General features: G+C 41.6%; 1 protein-coding gene across 1 annotated transcript in view; it reads left to right on the top strand.

The window, feature by feature from the left end:
• Positions 1-16,540, top strand: part of XKR4 (XK related 4) — a 354,573-nt gene that overhangs the window by 314,312 nt on the left and 23,721 nt on the right. The gene's annotated exons all lie outside the window — the stretch shown is intronic.

Here is a 16,540-nt window from a genome sequence, read left to right as displayed (position 1 = left end):
AAACACCAGTCAAGCTTGCAAAAGTATATCACTTGCCCGATAATAAGTGTTGGAAATGTAAAGAAAAGGAAGGTACATTTTTTCACCTTTGGTGGACGTGCCCAAGGATTAAGGCCTTCTGGGAGATGATCTATAATGAATTGAAAAAGGTATTTAAATATACCTTCTTGAAGAAACCAGAGGCCTTTCTCCTGGGCATGGTCGGCCAATTGGTGTTAAAGAAGGATAGAACTTTCTTTATGTATGCTACAACAGCAGCAAGAATACTTATCGCAAAGTATTGGAAGACACAAGATTTACCCACCATGGAAGAATGGCAGATGAAAGTGATAGACTATATGGAATTGGCGGAAATGTCTGGTAGAATCCGAGACCAGGGAGAAGAGTTGGTGGAAGAAGATTGGAAGAAATTTAAAGACTATTTGCAGAAATATTGTAAAATTAATGAATGTTAAAATGATGTTGGATTGAAATGAAACGGCTTTAGCAACAAGGTTAAAAAGAATACGTAAAAATGGATTGATAATTAGATGAAAATATGAAGTTATAATATGCTAAGATATAGAATTAAGATAAAAACAAAGAGGGAAAGGATTTGCTGAATTAACCATGTGAACTGGAATACAAAAAAGGGAGGTGTGAGGAGGTCAGGAAACAAGTAAATGAAATATAAGACATGAAAATACTGATTTGTTTTTAATTGTTTTTTTTTACTTTTTATGTATTTTGTATTTTTTCTTTTGTATTTTTGTACCTTTTATTTTCTTTTTTCTTGTTACTTTTTTACTTGCTCTTTTTTAATTTTGTAACTCTTTTTTGTCTGTAAAATCTTAATAAATATCATTTTTTTAAAAAAACAACAAACACATTGATGGAGCCAGTCCTTCTTGTCTGCGTATACTGTGCTGACCTCATTCCCAACTTGCCTTTCCCCCTCTACCTCCAGCTACTGCTGTCATTCATCACTGTGCCATACAGTGGCATGTAAGAAAATGTGTTCTGCAGTTGCTATGCCTCCTTAATGGCTAGGTACACCCACACCTCCAACTAAGCTGGCGTGGTTTTGAAATGGGGTGACACACCCCATTAAGGTGATATCCACCCTGGATTGTGGAAACTCTCACTATGTGGGCAGTGAGAACTTCAATCAATGATGCTATCAGGATGACAAGAATGGAGCCACTTCTGAATGAATACCACACAAAAATTGCAACAAGTGTGATTGATTTCCCCATGACTGCTTACTTGGATATTTTCTGTAGATATTTCTGCAGATTCCATTATTCTAGCATCATTATTTTAGTAAAAGGAACCAGTCACTTTGAGGAATTTTGTCAAAAAGCAGGATATAAATCTAAATAAATTAAACCGCGTAAAGACTAAGAAGCATACTGTGACTAAACTTGCACTAAATTATTATTGCCATGGCGCAATCTACATCCATGGCACTTTGCAAATGACTCTAATTGTCAGGTCTGAGGAATCTCTCCCTCCCTTCCTGATGTTTTCAAGGAGCCAGGAGAAAACAAGAAGGCTTTTAAGTATGATTTATTCAGTCACTGCTGTAACACAAAGAATTCCAGTCTTTACACCATCATGGAATTATTCCTTTTGACTCCTCATTTTCCCTCCCACAGCAGCATCGACTCCTACGGAAGCTTTCCATTGCCAAACATTGTTGCGTACGCTGCTCTGGTGCCCTCAGTGACCGTTGCATCCTACGGGATGGAGGATCTCCTACTATCTGCTCCCCCACCCCCTTAAGTCTCCCAATTCTGCATAGATTGGCTGCTCTCCCATCTCTGCCTGGTTTTCTCCCTCATAGTTTGGCTGCAATTCAAAGCTGTCTCTCTCCCCCCTGTTAGTGCCACGAGAAGGGGGGGGGGAGATTTCTCCCATCCCTCTGCTTCTTCATTCCAGTCCCTGACACCAATACTGTCAGGCATCATAAATAATATCTACCTCTCTTCTCTATAATAACATTCCCCAATACACTCAATTATTTTCAGATCGAAAGTTTGGGCCTTTGTTCACATCATCTTCAGGAACAAATGCCCAACAAATTCTTAAATCCTGATCAGCCTACTCTGGTATTCATAACTGAGGCTATGGCAGAAAGAAATCAGCTAAGATGGAAACTTGAGTCCATCTTGAGTCCAAATGGTTTCCAGAGAGTGGTAGGGGATGCTTTATCCCATGTTGATGGCCTTTCAGCTGATTCCCTGATGGCCCGCTGGAATGCGGAGTTAACCAGGGCTATCGACTGTCTGGCTCCGAAGCGCCCTCTCCGATTGCATGGAGCCCGGACAGCCCCGTGGTTTTCTTCGGAGCTGAGGGCGATGAAACAATCGCTGAGACGGCTAGAGCATCGGTGGCAAAAAACTCACTCCGAATCTGACCGGACACAGGTTAGAGCTCAACGTCGAGCCTACCAAGTGGCGATAGCGACGGCGAAGAAGACTTTCTTCACCGCCTCTATTGCATCTGCAGAAAATAGTAGCAGGAGACTCTTTCAGGTGGTTCTCAATTTAACGGAACCACTTTTACGACCGGGGCCTTGTAAAGACCCCAAGATCTCCTGCAATGATTTTGCAAAGTTTTTTGCAGATAAAATCACTCATATTCGGAAGGAGCTAGACACCACCGTGGGAGCAGAGCTGGGGCGGGAGAGTGCTAGAGCTCTGTCTGGTCAAGTTGCATGGAATCAATTTCAACCTGTTACCCCCGAGGATGTGGACAGGCTGCTTGGACACGTGAAACCAACCACCTGTCTCCTTGATCCTTGCCCATCCTGGCTAATAAAAGCAAGCCGGGAAGGGCTGGGCGATGGGCTCTGCGGGGTGATGAATGCTTCCCTCCGTGAGGGAACATTCCCAGATCCGCTGAAAGAGGCGGTTGTTAAACCGCTTCTTAAAAAACCATCTTTAGACCCGGCCAGTATGGCCAACTATCGCCCAGTCTCAAATATTCCATTCTTGGGCAAGGTGATTGAGTGCGTGGTTGCTGAACAACTCCAGGCACGCCTGGAGGATGCGGACCATTTGGATCCCTTCCAATCGGGATTCAGGCCTCACCATGGGACTGAAACTGCCTTGGTCGCGTTGGTTGATGATCTCCGGCGAGCTAGGGACAAAGGTGAGAGTTGTTTCCTAGTTCTGCTGGATCTCTCAGCGGCCTTTGATACAATCAACCATAACATCCTTCTGGACCGTCTAGAGGGGCTGGGAGCTGGGGGCACTGTTATACAGAGGTTTTGCTCCTTCCTCCTGGGCCGTGTTCAGAAAGTGGTGGTGGGGGATGAGTGTTCAGACCCCTGGGCCCTCACTTGTGGGGTGCCTCAGGGTTCTGTCCTCTCCCCCATGCTTTTTAACATCTATATGAAGCCGCTGGGAGAGATCATCACGGGGTTTGGACTGGGTGTCCACCAATATGCAGATGATACCCAGCTCTACCTCTCTTTTAAATCAGAACCAGTGAAGGCAGTGAAGTTCCTGTGTGAGTGCCTGGAGGCGGTTGGAGGATGGATGGCGGCTAATGGATTGAAGTTGAATCCTGACAAGACAGAAGTACTGTTTTTGGGAGACAGGGGGCGGGCTCGTGTGGAGGACTCCCTGGTCCTGAATAGGGTAACTATGCCCCTGAAGGACCAGGTGCGCAGCCTGGGTGTCATTTTGGACTCACAGCTGTCCATGGAGGCGCAGGTCAATTCTGTATCCAGGGCAGCTGTCTACCAACTCCACCTGGTACGCAGGCTGAGACCCTACCTGCCCGCGGACTGTCTCACCAGAGTGGTGCATGCTCTAGTTATCTCCTGCTTGGACTACTGCAATGCGCTCTACGTGGGGCTACCTTTGAAGGTGACTCGGAAACTACAACTAATCCAGAATGCGGCAGCTAGACTGGTGACTGGGGGCGGCCGCCGAGACCACATAACACCGGTCTTGAAAGACCTACATTGGCTCCCAGTACGTTTCCGAGCACAATTCAAAGTGCTGGTGTTGACCTTTAAAGCCCTAAACGGCCTCGGCCCAGTATACCTGAAGGAGCGTCTCCACCCCCATCGTTCTGCCCGGACGCTGAGGTCCAGCGCCGAGGGCCTTCTGGCGGTTCCCTCATTGCGAGAAGCAAAGCTACAGGGAACCAGGCAGAGGGCCTTCTCGGTAGTGGCGCCCACCCTGTGGAATGCCCTCCCATCAGATGTCAAAGCGATAAATAACTACCTGACATTCAGAAGACATCTTAAGGCAGCCCTGTTCAGGGAAGTTTTTAATCTGTGATATTTTACTGTATCTTTGGTTTCTATGGAGGCCGCCCAGAGTGGCTGGGGAAACCCATCCAGATGGGCGGGGTACAAATAATAAATTATTATTATTATTATTATTATTATTATTATTATTATTATTATTATTATTATTATTATTATTATTATTATGTCTTTCAGGAGCTAAAGGATAAATGGGTGGGGGGGGGGGAGTGGGTGTAAGTGTAAGCCTGGTTGCTCCAGCAACTCTGGGTGGCTTTTGTTGTTGTTGTTTAGCCGTTTAGTTGTGTCCAACTCTTCATGACCCCATGGACCAGAGCATGCCAGGCACTCCTGTCTTCCACTGCCTCCCGCAGTTTGGTCAAACTCATGCTGGTAGCTTCGAGAACACTATCCAACCATCTCGTCCTCTGTCATCCCCTTCTCCCCTTCTCCTTTTGCTCTCCATCTTTCCCAACATCAAGGTCTTTTCCAGGGAGTCTTCTCTTTTCATGAGGTGGCCAAAGTATTGGAGCTTCAGCTTTCAGTGAGCACTCAGGTCTGATTTCCTTAAGAATGGATAGGTTTGATCTTCTTGCAGTCCATGGGACTCTCAAGAGTCTCCTCCAGCACCATAATTCAAAAGCATCAATTCTTCGGCGATCAGCCTTCTGTATGGTCCAGCTCTCACTTCCATACATCACTAATGGGAAAACCATAGCTTTAACTATAAGGACCTTTGTTGACAAGGTGGTGTCTCTGCTTTTTAAGATGCTGTCTAGGTTTGTCATTGCTTTCCTCCCAAGAAGTAGGCGTCTTTTAATTTTCTGACTGCTGTCACCATCTGCAGTGATCATGGAGCCCAAGACAGTAAAATCTCTCACTGCCTCCATTTCTTCCCATTCAATTTGCCAGGAGGTGATGGGACCAGTGGCCATGTTCTTCGTTGTTGTTTTTTTGATGTTGATCTTCAGACCATATATTGCACTCTCCTCTTTCACCCTCATTAAAAGTTTCTTTAATTCCTCCTCACTTTCTGCCATCAAGGTTGTGTCATCTGCATATCTGAGGTTGTTGATATTTCTTCCGGCAATCTTAATTCCGGGTAGGGATTCATCCAGCCCAGCCTTTCGCATGATGAATTCTGCATATAAGTTAAATAAGCAGGGAGACAATATACAGCCTTGTCGTACTCCTTTCCCAATTTTGAACCAATCAGTTGTTCCATATCCAGTTCTAACTGTAGCTTCTTGTTCCACTTAGATTTCTCAGGAGACAGATGAGGTGATAAGGCACTCCCATTTCTTTAAGAACTTGCCATAGTTTGCTGTGGCCGACACAGTTAAAGGCTTTTGCATAGTCAATGAAGCAGAAGTAGATGTCTTTCTGGAACTCTCTAGCTTTCTCCATAATCCAGTGCATGTTTGCAATTTGGTCTCTGGTTCCTCTGCCTCTTCTAAATCCAGCTTGCACTTCTGGGAGTTCTCGGTCCACATACTGCTTGAGCCTTTCTTGTAGAATTTTAAGCATAACCTTGCTAGTGTGTGAAATGAGTGCAATTGTGCGGTAGTTGGAGCATTCTTTGGCACTTCCCTTCTTTGGGATTGGGATGTAGACTGATCTTCTCCAATCCTCTGGCCACCGCTGAGTTTTCCAAACTTGCTGGCATATTGAGTGTAGCAGCTTAACAGCATCATCTTTTAAAATTTTAAATAGTTCAGCTGGAATGCCATCACTTCCACTGGCCTTGTTATTAGCTGTGCTAAGGCCCATTTGACTTCACTCTCCAGGATGTCTGGCTCAAGGTCAGCAACCACACTACCTGGCGTGTACGAGCCATTCATATCTTTCTGGAATAATTCCTCTTTGTATTCTTGCCACCTCTTCTTGATGTCTTCTGCTTCTGTTAGGTCCTTTCCACTTTTGTCCTTTATTATGGTAATCTTTGTACGAAATGTTCCTTTCATATCTCCAATTTTCTTGAACAGATCTCTGGTTCTTCCCATTCTGTTGTTTTCCTCTATTTCTTTGCATTGTTCGTTTAAGAAGGCCTTCTGGTCTCTCCTTGATATTTTGTGGAAATCTGCATTCCATTTCCTGTATCTTTCACTATCTCCCTCGCATTTTGTTTGCCTTCTCTCTCCAGCTATTTGTAAGGCCTCGTTGGACAGCCACTTTGGTTTCTTGCATTTCCTTTTCATTGGGATGGTTTTCGTTGCTGCTTCCTGTATAATGTTGCGAGCCTCCATCCATAGTTCTTCAGGCACTCTGCCCACCAAATCTAGATCCTTAAACCTGTTCCTCACTTCCACTGTGTATTCATAAGGGATTTGATTTAGATTGTATCTTACCGGCCCAGTGGTTTTTCCTACTTTCTCCAGTTTAAGCCTGATTTTTGCTATAAGAAGCTGATGATCTGAGCCACAGTCAGCTCCAGGTCTTGTTTTTGCTGACTGTAATAAGCTTCTCCATCTTTGGCTGCAGAGAATATAATCAATCTGATTTCAATGCTGCCCATCTAGTGATGTCCATGTGTAGAGTCGTCTCTTGTGTTGTTGGAAAAGCGTGTTTGTGATGACCAGCTTGTTCTCTTGACAGAACTCTATTAGCCTTTGCCCTGCTTCGTTTTGATCTCCAAGGCCAAACTTGCCAGTTGTTCCGTTTATCTTTTGATTCCCTACTTTAGCATTCCAATCCCCTATAATGAGAAGAACATCTTTCTTTGGTGTCATTTCTATAAGGTGTTGTAAGTCTTCATAGAATTGGTCAATTTCAATATCTTCAGCGCCAGTAGTTGGTGCATAAACTTGGATTACTGTGATGTTAAAAGGTCTGCCTTGGATTCGTATCGAGATCATTCTATCATTTTTGAGATTGCATCCCAGTACAGCTTTTGCCACTCTTTTGTTGACTATAAGAGCCACTCCATTTCTTTTACGGGATTTTTTTTTTTTTTTTTTGAGATAATATTTATTAAGAGCTTCAAGATTACAGAAAGAAAGAAGAAAAAACAAGAAAAAAACAACAACACAATATATAAAAAAGAAAAAAAGGAAAAAATACATAAAAAACCAATACATCAACACAACAAAAAAAGAAGAAAATAATAATATACCAATCCCTTTTTCCATATCTTTACCTTTCATTTGCTTGTTTTATTGACCTCCTCACACCTCCCTTTTTGTATTCTAGCTTAATTAGTTGTTTCAGCAAATTCTTTCCATCTTTCTCAATTTTTATTAAACAATTTATCTTAACAGTCTAACCTATTACTTAACTCAGCAGATCCTTTCCGTCTTTCACCATATTCTGTTATTCAATTTGCCTTAATTTATTTAACCTTATCTTACCGTAAAATACCTTAAAGCTTAAAACTTAATACTTATTTATACATAACTCCTTATATCATTTCTACTAAAGCCAGATAGTTTCATTCCAACATTTCCCCCAATATTCATTAATTTACACTAATAATAATAATAATAATAATAATAATAATAATTTATTATTTATACCCGCCCATCTGGCTGGGCTTCCCCAGCCACTCTGGGCAGCTTCCAAGAGAATATTAAAATACTATAATACATCAAACATTAAAAGCTTCCCGAAACAGGGCTGCCTTCAGATGTCTTCTAAAAGCCTGGTAGTTGTTGTTCTCTTTGACATCTGGTGCGAGGGTGTTCCACAGGAAAGGTGCCACTACCGAGAAGGCCCTCTGCCTGGTTCCCTGTAACTTGGCTCCTCGCAGTGAGGGAACCGCCAGAAGGCCCTCGGTGCTGGACCTCAGTGTCCGGGTAGAACGATGGGGGTGGAGACGCTCCTTCAGATATACTGGACCAAGGCCGTTTAGGGCTTTAAAGGTCAGCACCAACACTTTGAATTGTGCTCGGAAACGTACTGGGAGCCAATGTAGGTCTTTCAAGACTGGTGTTATGTGGTCTCTGCAGCCGCTCCCAGTCACCAGTCTAGCTGCTGCGTTCTGGATTAGTTGTAGTTTCCGGGTCACCTTCAAAGGTAGCCCCACGTAGAGCGCATTGCAGTAATTCCCAATATAACAATTTTTCTTTATAGACTTTCTTCCAATCTTCATCCAACGTCTCTTCTTCCTGGTCTCGGGTTATGTCAGTCCTTACTGTCCATTCCATCTAGTCCATCAACCTGGTAGTCTTATGTCCGAGGCTCTTAAGTCTCTTCCATGCCCCTTCTGCAGATCTTCTTCTTCTTGTTTATACTTGCACTTTCCCTTGTCTTTTGTTGGCCTCTTTCTTAATTTCTTTCCTTTCTCATTGAAGAGTCGGTCTCTGGGGGATTCCAGCCCAAAATTATCTCCCCTCATCTGACCAGCTCATTCCCCAGAGTCCCACTCCCCGCAGTCATCAGCGTAATCCAAAAAATATTTAACAGCATGTTTCAAAGTCCCTCCGAAATTAAAAGCCTCCTCAGCTCCAGACTTCCCCTGGCGCACTCCAAATTCAATCTTCAAAAACAGCGGCTTATGCTCCTGCGGGGCCTCAGATCTCTCCATTTGTATTGCTTGAGGTGCTACCGCAACCTCGTCCATTATCTTCTGCACTTGTACTTGCCCAGTTAAAACAGGTTCCTGAGTTGGTCCCTGAATGATTTCTGTGTCAGTATTCCCTACAGCCGTCATCAAATCCAACTTTTCATCCATCAAATCCATCTTCTCATGCATCTGCTCCAACAGAGCATTTGTCTTGCAAAAAGCAAGCACCAAAACTTCCTCCCAACACATTTTTGTCCAAGGTCAAAAGACTGATCCCACGATCTTAATCTTACAGCTGTAGAGTCCCCAAGCGGACTGCAGCAACAATTTAACAAGCTCCCTCTAGAGGAGACAATTTTTATTTGTATCCATCTTTTTAAAGCAATTCCAACAAAGGAAGATTACTTTCGTTTTTCAAATACTTTGTTTCTTTAAAATGCAAAAGGCAACATTGGAGTCAGTTTGTTTCTCTTTTTTAGCTATCTGTCAAAATGTTCCATTCACAGTCAATGAACATCTCCGACAATTTCTGTCTCTGACACCCCGTTCCCAGGTTTGAGACGGTGGAAACTTATCTTTCTTTACTCCCTCTCCTGCAGGCTTAAACAGTCAAAGTCCCCCCCCCCCCCTTTTCTCCTGCTTCCAAGGGGGTTTTAGTGGTTCTAAATGAAGGAAATTTCGACCTTTATATTTTTTTCCCCAATTTTTATTGAAGTTTCTTAAAAAAGACAAAAGAAAGGAAAAAAAGAAAAAAGTAATATACACAATACAACATACGAACAAAAACAGAACTCCATAAACAGACCGTTATAACACAACCCGTGTCCCTTTTAGACTTCCTTCAGCGTTACTGACAATCATTCGTTGCTGTCCTTTTGATACGCACTCCTTCCTTTTTTCCATATTGCCGATTGTTCTTCCCTTCCTCCCAATCTCTATTAGGCAATATTTAATATTTATTTACAAAGCCTCTTTAAATCCCACTAGCGTTATTTTTACACCATAATTGCTTTCCAGATAACACACAAATTTCTCCCAGTCCTTTATAAATTTTTGATCTTTAGTATGTCTAATTTTCCCTGTTAATCTATCCAATTCCGCGTATTCTGTCAATTTTGCTCTCCACTCTTCTACCGATGGGACATCCTCCGACTTCCATTTCTGAGCTAACACGACTCTGGCTGCTGTCACCACATACTGGAAGAGCTTATAATCTTTTCTCCTGACATCCTTCCCTATAATACCTAATAAGAATGCTTCGGGTTTTTTCACGAAGGTATACTTCAGCATCTTTTTCAGCTCATTATAAACCTCTTCCCAAAAGCTTCTAACTTTATTACATTCCCACCACTGATGGAAGAATGTCCCTTCTTTAGATTTACACTTCCAGCATTTGTTATCCACCTTATACATCTTTGCCAGTTTAGTGGGAGACAGGTACCATCTATAAAACATTTTCATCGTGTTTTCCCTCAGTAACGTACAAGCCGTAAATTTTATGTTCTCTTTCCACAGCCTTTCCCAATCTTCTAGTTTGATATTATATCCTAAATCCCTCGCCCATTTTTCCATCACCGGTTTCACCTCTTCGTCTTTCATGTGCCACTCCAACAGTATTTTGTACATTTTTGATAAATTTTTATATTCGTTATTTATTATCTCTTTTTGGAAGATTGATTCTTTTTCTTCGTAGTTCCTTTCCTTCAATTCTTTTTTGAACATTTCATTTATCTGGAAGTAGTTTAGCCAATCATACGTTAATGCCTTAACTTGTTCATAGGGTTTTATTTTCCACTTCCCTCCTTCTTTAACAACCATTTCTCCATAATTTCCCCACTTTCCCCTCATGTTAATTGTCTTGATACACCTCATTTCTAGTGGGGACAGCCAATGTGGAATTTTGGGCTCTAATATATTTTTGTACCTATCCCAGACCTCTATTAAAGCACCTCTGAAGATGTGATTTGTAAATCCTTTATGTACCTTCTTTTTATCACTCCATAGGTACGCGTGCCACCCGTATCTGTTATTAAACCCTTCAAGATCTAATAACTCTTTGTTCTCCAACTTTACCCATTCTTTTATCCAGCACAAACATGCTGCCTCGTAGTAGAGTCTCATGTCTGGTAGGGAGAAGCCACCTCTTTCTTTTATATCTGTCAAAAACTTAAATTTAATTCTCTGCTTCTTCCCTTCCCAGACATATCTTGAGATCGCCTTTTGCCACTCTTTGAAGATTTTTATACCTTTTATTATGGGTATCGTTTGGAATAAATATAACAGCTTGGGAAGCACCATCATCTTTACTGTTGCTATTCTTCCCCAGAGTGATAGTTTCATTCTGGCCCACGACTCCAAATCTCTTTTTACACCTTTCCATACAGGGATGTAATTATGTTGAAATAAATCTATGTTTTTATTGGAAAGCCAAATTCCTAAATACTTAATCTTCTTTACTGCCTCAATCTCTGTTCTTTGCTGTAAAAGTTCCATCTTGTCTCTATCCATATTTTTAACTATCATTTTAGTCTTTCTCTTATTCAATCTGAATCCTGCCAATTTGCCGAATTGTTCCATTTCATTTAGAATTTCCTTTATACTATCTGTAGGTTCTTCCACAGTCAGGACCACGTCATCTGCATATGCCTTAATTTTATATTCATTTACCCCTAATGTCACCCCTTTGATTTGTTTATTTTGCCTAATTGCATTTAGAAGAACTTCCAGGACCACTATGAATAGTAATGGCGAAAGTGGGCATCCCTGCCTTGTACCCTTACCTATTTTTAATTCCTCCGTGATGACATTGTTTACTATCAATCTTGCCTTCTGCTCTGTGTAGATTGCTTGGATACCATTGAGGAAATCCTGACCCACCTCCATAACCTCCAAATTTTTTAACATAAATTCCCAGATTACATTATCAAAAGCTTTTTCCGCGTCCACGAATATTAAGCTAGCTGGTTTATCATATCTTTCGGACAGAAATTCAATAACATTAACTATGTTCCTTATATTATTCCTTATCTGTCTGCCCGGTAAAAAGCCCTCTTGGTCTCTGTGTATAATCTTTATCAATATCTTTTTTAATCTCTTAGCTAAAATTCCCGCGAAAATCTTATAGTCTATGTTTAATAGCGAGATAGGCCTGTAGTTCTTAACTTGTGTAAGGTCCGAATCTTGTTTTGGTATTATTGTAATAAATGCCTCTTTCCATGTTCCTGGAATGTCCTTCTCTTTTAGGATGTTATTCATTACTTTAGTCAGCGGGTCTATCAGTATGCCTTTCATTTCTTTGTAATAACTGGCAGTGAACCCATCCGGCCCAGGTGCTTTCCCTCTTTTTAACTCTTTTACGGCTTCTTCTACCTCTTCTTTATATATTGGGGCATTCAGCTGTTCCTTTTGATCTATTGGGATCTTCCTCACCGCTTTTTCTTTCAAATATCTTTCTATTTTCTTCTTATTATTCCTCTCCTTATTCTTATACAATTGCTTATAGAAGTCCACGAAAGCTCTCCTGATTTCCTTCGGTTCTGTTGATTCTTCTCCATTTACCTCTATTTTACTAATTGTATTTACTTCCTTTCTTTTCTTAACCTGCCAGGCGAGCCTCTTTCCAGATTTATTAGCATACTCAAATTTTTTTTGCCTTAATCTTTTAATGTTCCCTTCAACCTCCTTATTTATCAACATCACAAACTGGGTTTGTAGGATCTTTATTTCCTGCTTTATCTTCTCATTATTTGGTTTTTTAATCAATTTTTGTTCGTGGTCCATAATCTGTCTAAGAATCTCTTTTGACCGTTTCTCTTTGTTATTTTTTTTCCAAACATTCTGTTGAATCAAGAGGCCCCTCATCACTGCCTTACTTGCATCCCACACCACACTCATTTTTGTCCCTTTATCCATATTGTTCTTAAAGAATTCAGTTAAGTTTTTTTGTACTTTCTCCACAAATTTTTGGTCATCCCATAAATTATCATTTAACCTCCACCTAAAAGAACGCTCTTCAAACCCTTTTAGCTCCATTTCTATTGGGTTGTGATCTGAAATCACCTTTGCCTGTATTTCTATTTTGTGAACTCTCGGGGTTAGTTCGTTCGAGACCCATATTTGGTCTATTCTAGAAAACGATTGGTTTGGTTCAGAGTGATAAGTAAACTGCTTCTCCAGTGGATGTCTCAGCCTCCAAATATCTACCAAATTGCAGTTCTTTGTCAACGTAAAAAACGTTTTAGGTAATTTCCTATCTTTGGTCTTTGTTTCCCTTAATCTATCCATTTCTGTTGAGACCACACCATTCAGATCTCCCATTATTATAATTTTCTGATCCATGTATTCAAATAACTTCTCCTCCAACAGGCTGAAAAATTCTGTCTTATTCCCATTTGGTGCGTATATCCCAACAACTATCATCTTCTCCCCCTGCCAATTAATTTGAACCGCAATAATTCTCCCCTCTTCATCCTTAAATAATTGGTGACATTCAATTTTATTTTTAATATATAAGACAACACCCCCCTTTTTTTTCTTTATCTGAGGATATAAATTCGTTCCCTAATCTTTTATTGATCAGAATTTTCCTGTGTTTTTTGGCTACGTGCGTTTCTTGCAAGCATATGATGTCCAGATTTTTCTTTTTTAGAATATGTTCGATTCCATTCCGTTTCTTTTTATCATTCATTCCGTTGATGTTCCAGTTCCATAATTTTAACGTCATTCCTTTTACCACTATTTAAAGTTTTCTTTGCTTTGAAGTCTTTATAAACCTTCTGTCCCTTCTCCTTCTTCTTCTTCTTCCTCCTCTTCTGATTCTCTCCCGGTCTGTTCTTCTTCTACTCCTACTTCAGAGTTCCCTCCACTTACTCCTCCTTCTGCTCCTTTAGTCTCTTCCTCTTCTTGTTGTAGTTCTTTATATCTTCTTGTAAATTTCCCAACTTCATCTGAGCTTGTTAATCTTCTCTTTACTCCTTTGTAAAAGAAGGAGACTCCTTCAGGGAATTCCCATCTAAAGTCAATCCTGTTTTTCTTAAGTAGTTGCACCAGTGGTTTATAGACCTCTCTTCGTTTCAATAGCCTTATTGGAATATCTTTGACTATGATTATGTAGTTTCCGTCGATGTAAAGTCTCTTCTCTCTGTTCCTATGCAGAATCAGATTCCTCATTTCTCTATCCTTAAATGTTACTACACAATCGCCTGGGAATTTCTTTAGCTTATTTGTTTTACTTTTCATTCTAAATGCATTTTGTATTGTCTTTCGACCTTTATAAGCGACATTCCAGGCTATTAGCTTACAAGGTTTTGCTTCAGTCTATTTACAAAAAGCGGAAGGCGGACTTCCTGTTTTGAACCTTCCCGCTTCGATGTCAAATTAATATGTTTCTTGATCCAATTTTCTGTTTCTACTCATGGGTACTTGTTTAGAGTCCAATTGTCCACAGGAAAAAGTCAGTGCTCTCCGGCGATGGCTGTGCGGCTTCACTCCGTGGTAGTAGCAATCAGTTCGCAGCACCGCGCTGCTCACCCCACTTTGCTCCGGAGCCCCAAAATGGGGTTCCCCGCGAGTAGGGGAGGCGCTCCTGGTGCCCTGCCGAACCCCACGTTCCCAGGCTTCCTCCACCTGGGATTTCTAGCGGGTCCCCACCTTCACCGCGGTGGGAAGACCCAGTTTCCACGGAGCCAGTTCCTCCAGTCAGAGGAACTCCGCCATTCGCCGATGGCGCTAACTCAGAAGCCCCCTCTTTTACAGGAGTCTTGCCCACAGTAGTAAATATGTTGGTCATCCGAACTGAATTCGCCCATTCCCGTCCATTTTAGTTCACTGATGCCCAGGATGTCAACATTTATTCTTGCCATCTCATTTTTGACCACATCCAACTTGAATCTACTTGTACTTGTCCTCCGCTCTTCCTCAGTAGCATGTTGGACGCCTTCCGACCTGAGGGGCTCATCTTCCAGCGTTATAACTTTTATATGCCTGTTGTCTTTGTCCATGGAGTTTTCTTGGTAGGGATACTGGAGTGGCTTGCCGGTTCCTGCTCCAGGTGGATCACGTTTGGTCAAAACTCTCCACTATGACCTCTCCATCTTGGGTGCCCTGCACGGCATAGTTCATAGCTTCTCTGAGTTATTCAAGCCCCTTCGCCACGGCAAGGCAGTGATCCATGAAGGGGTGGCTTAGAACATAATCAAAAGACAGCAACACATCATCGATTAAAAGCTTCCTGATACAGGGTTGCATTCAGATGTCTTCAGAAAGTTGTGTAGTTGTTTATCTATTTGATATCAGATGAGAGGGTGTTCCACAGGGTGGGAGCCACTACCGACTTCGAAGGCAGCCTGCCTGGTTCCCTGTAACATCACTTCTTGCATTGAGGGAACTGCCAGAAGACCCTCAGAACTGGACCTTAGTTCGTGGGCTGAATGATGAGGGTGGAGACACTCTTCAGGTATACAGTAGCAGGGCCATTCAGGGCTTTAAAGGTCAACACCAACACCAACACTTTGAATTGTGCTCAGAAATGTACAGGGAGCCAATATAGATCTTCCAGGCTGGGTGTTATATGGCGGCCACTCCTTATCACCAGTCTAGCTACCAGAATTAACCTGTGCATCCATGGACAGATGTGAGTTCAAAATGACCCCAAGGTTGTGCACCTGATCCTGATTATTCAATACCTTCTGAATAATCCTATTATTCAATACATGGCAGCACGGCTTAGGTTTGCAAAGTTGCATCTGAACAAACCACAAGACTTCTGCAACAATGTCCTTTGGACAGATGAGACCAAAGTGGAGATGTCTGGCCTTAATGCACAGCACCACCTTTGGTGAAAACCAAACAGCATATCAGCACAAGCAGCTTGGGGTGATGATTTGGGCTTGTTTTGTAGGCACAGGAGCTGGGAACCTTGTAGTCATTGAGTCAACCATGAACTCCTCTGTATACCAAAGTATTCTAGAGTCAAATGTGAGGCAATTTGCCCGACAGCTGTAGCTTGGCCAAAATTGGGTCATGCTGTTAACAGGACAAGGATCCCAAGCATACCAGGAAATCTATCACAGAATGGCTGGAAAAAAACAGAATCAATGACCTAGTCAAAGTCCAGACCTCAGCCCAATTGAAATGCTGCACAAGACCTTGAGATAGATGTGCATAAACAAATGCCAGCAAACTTCAATGAACTGAAGTGAATGAATGAACTTTATTACGGTCACAGACCAGGATAAAAACAAAAAGAAAAAGAAAAGAAAACAAAAACAACAACATATTAAAAAAAAGCCGTTAGGATTTTTTTTTAACTGATAAATGTTGGAGCAGATAAGGACAAAGAAACAAGCATAGGATAAAACATCTGAATAAAATACAAGATTAAACACAGATAATGGATGGATAAAAACTGATAATTAAAACAGATAACTAAAAACAGATAAAAAACATGCAGTTAAAACAACTGTAAGAGCGTAAGATCTAAAAGACTCGCAGTTAAAACAACTATAAGAGGCTGCAGAGTAGAAGCCTCTGAAACGGAGGACAGTCACAAGATTAGAAACTGATGTGCAAATATGGTTAAAACAGAAAATTAAAACAAAGTACAACAATAAATTTAGAACCAATGTGCAACAATAAACTATCCCAGGGAGTTGACTCAGAGTCACCCGTGGAACCGAGTTTGAGGATTTTCATGCCGGACTATTTTGAGTTGGGCGATGGTTTGCGCCTACAGATTTGTACACAGAATATGGCGACCATCCAGGTCTTCTTCTGATCTTTGCCTAACAGCAAAAGGT

The sequence above is a fragment of the Podarcis muralis genome, chromosome 8 (assembly GCF_964188315.1).
Source record: "Podarcis muralis chromosome 8, rPodMur119.hap1.1, whole genome shotgun sequence".
NCBI lineage: Eukaryota > Metazoa > Chordata > Lepidosauria > Squamata > Lacertidae > Podarcis > Podarcis muralis.
The sequence above is the reverse complement of the archived record's forward strand: the minus strand, read 5'-3'. Positions and strand labels throughout refer to the sequence as shown.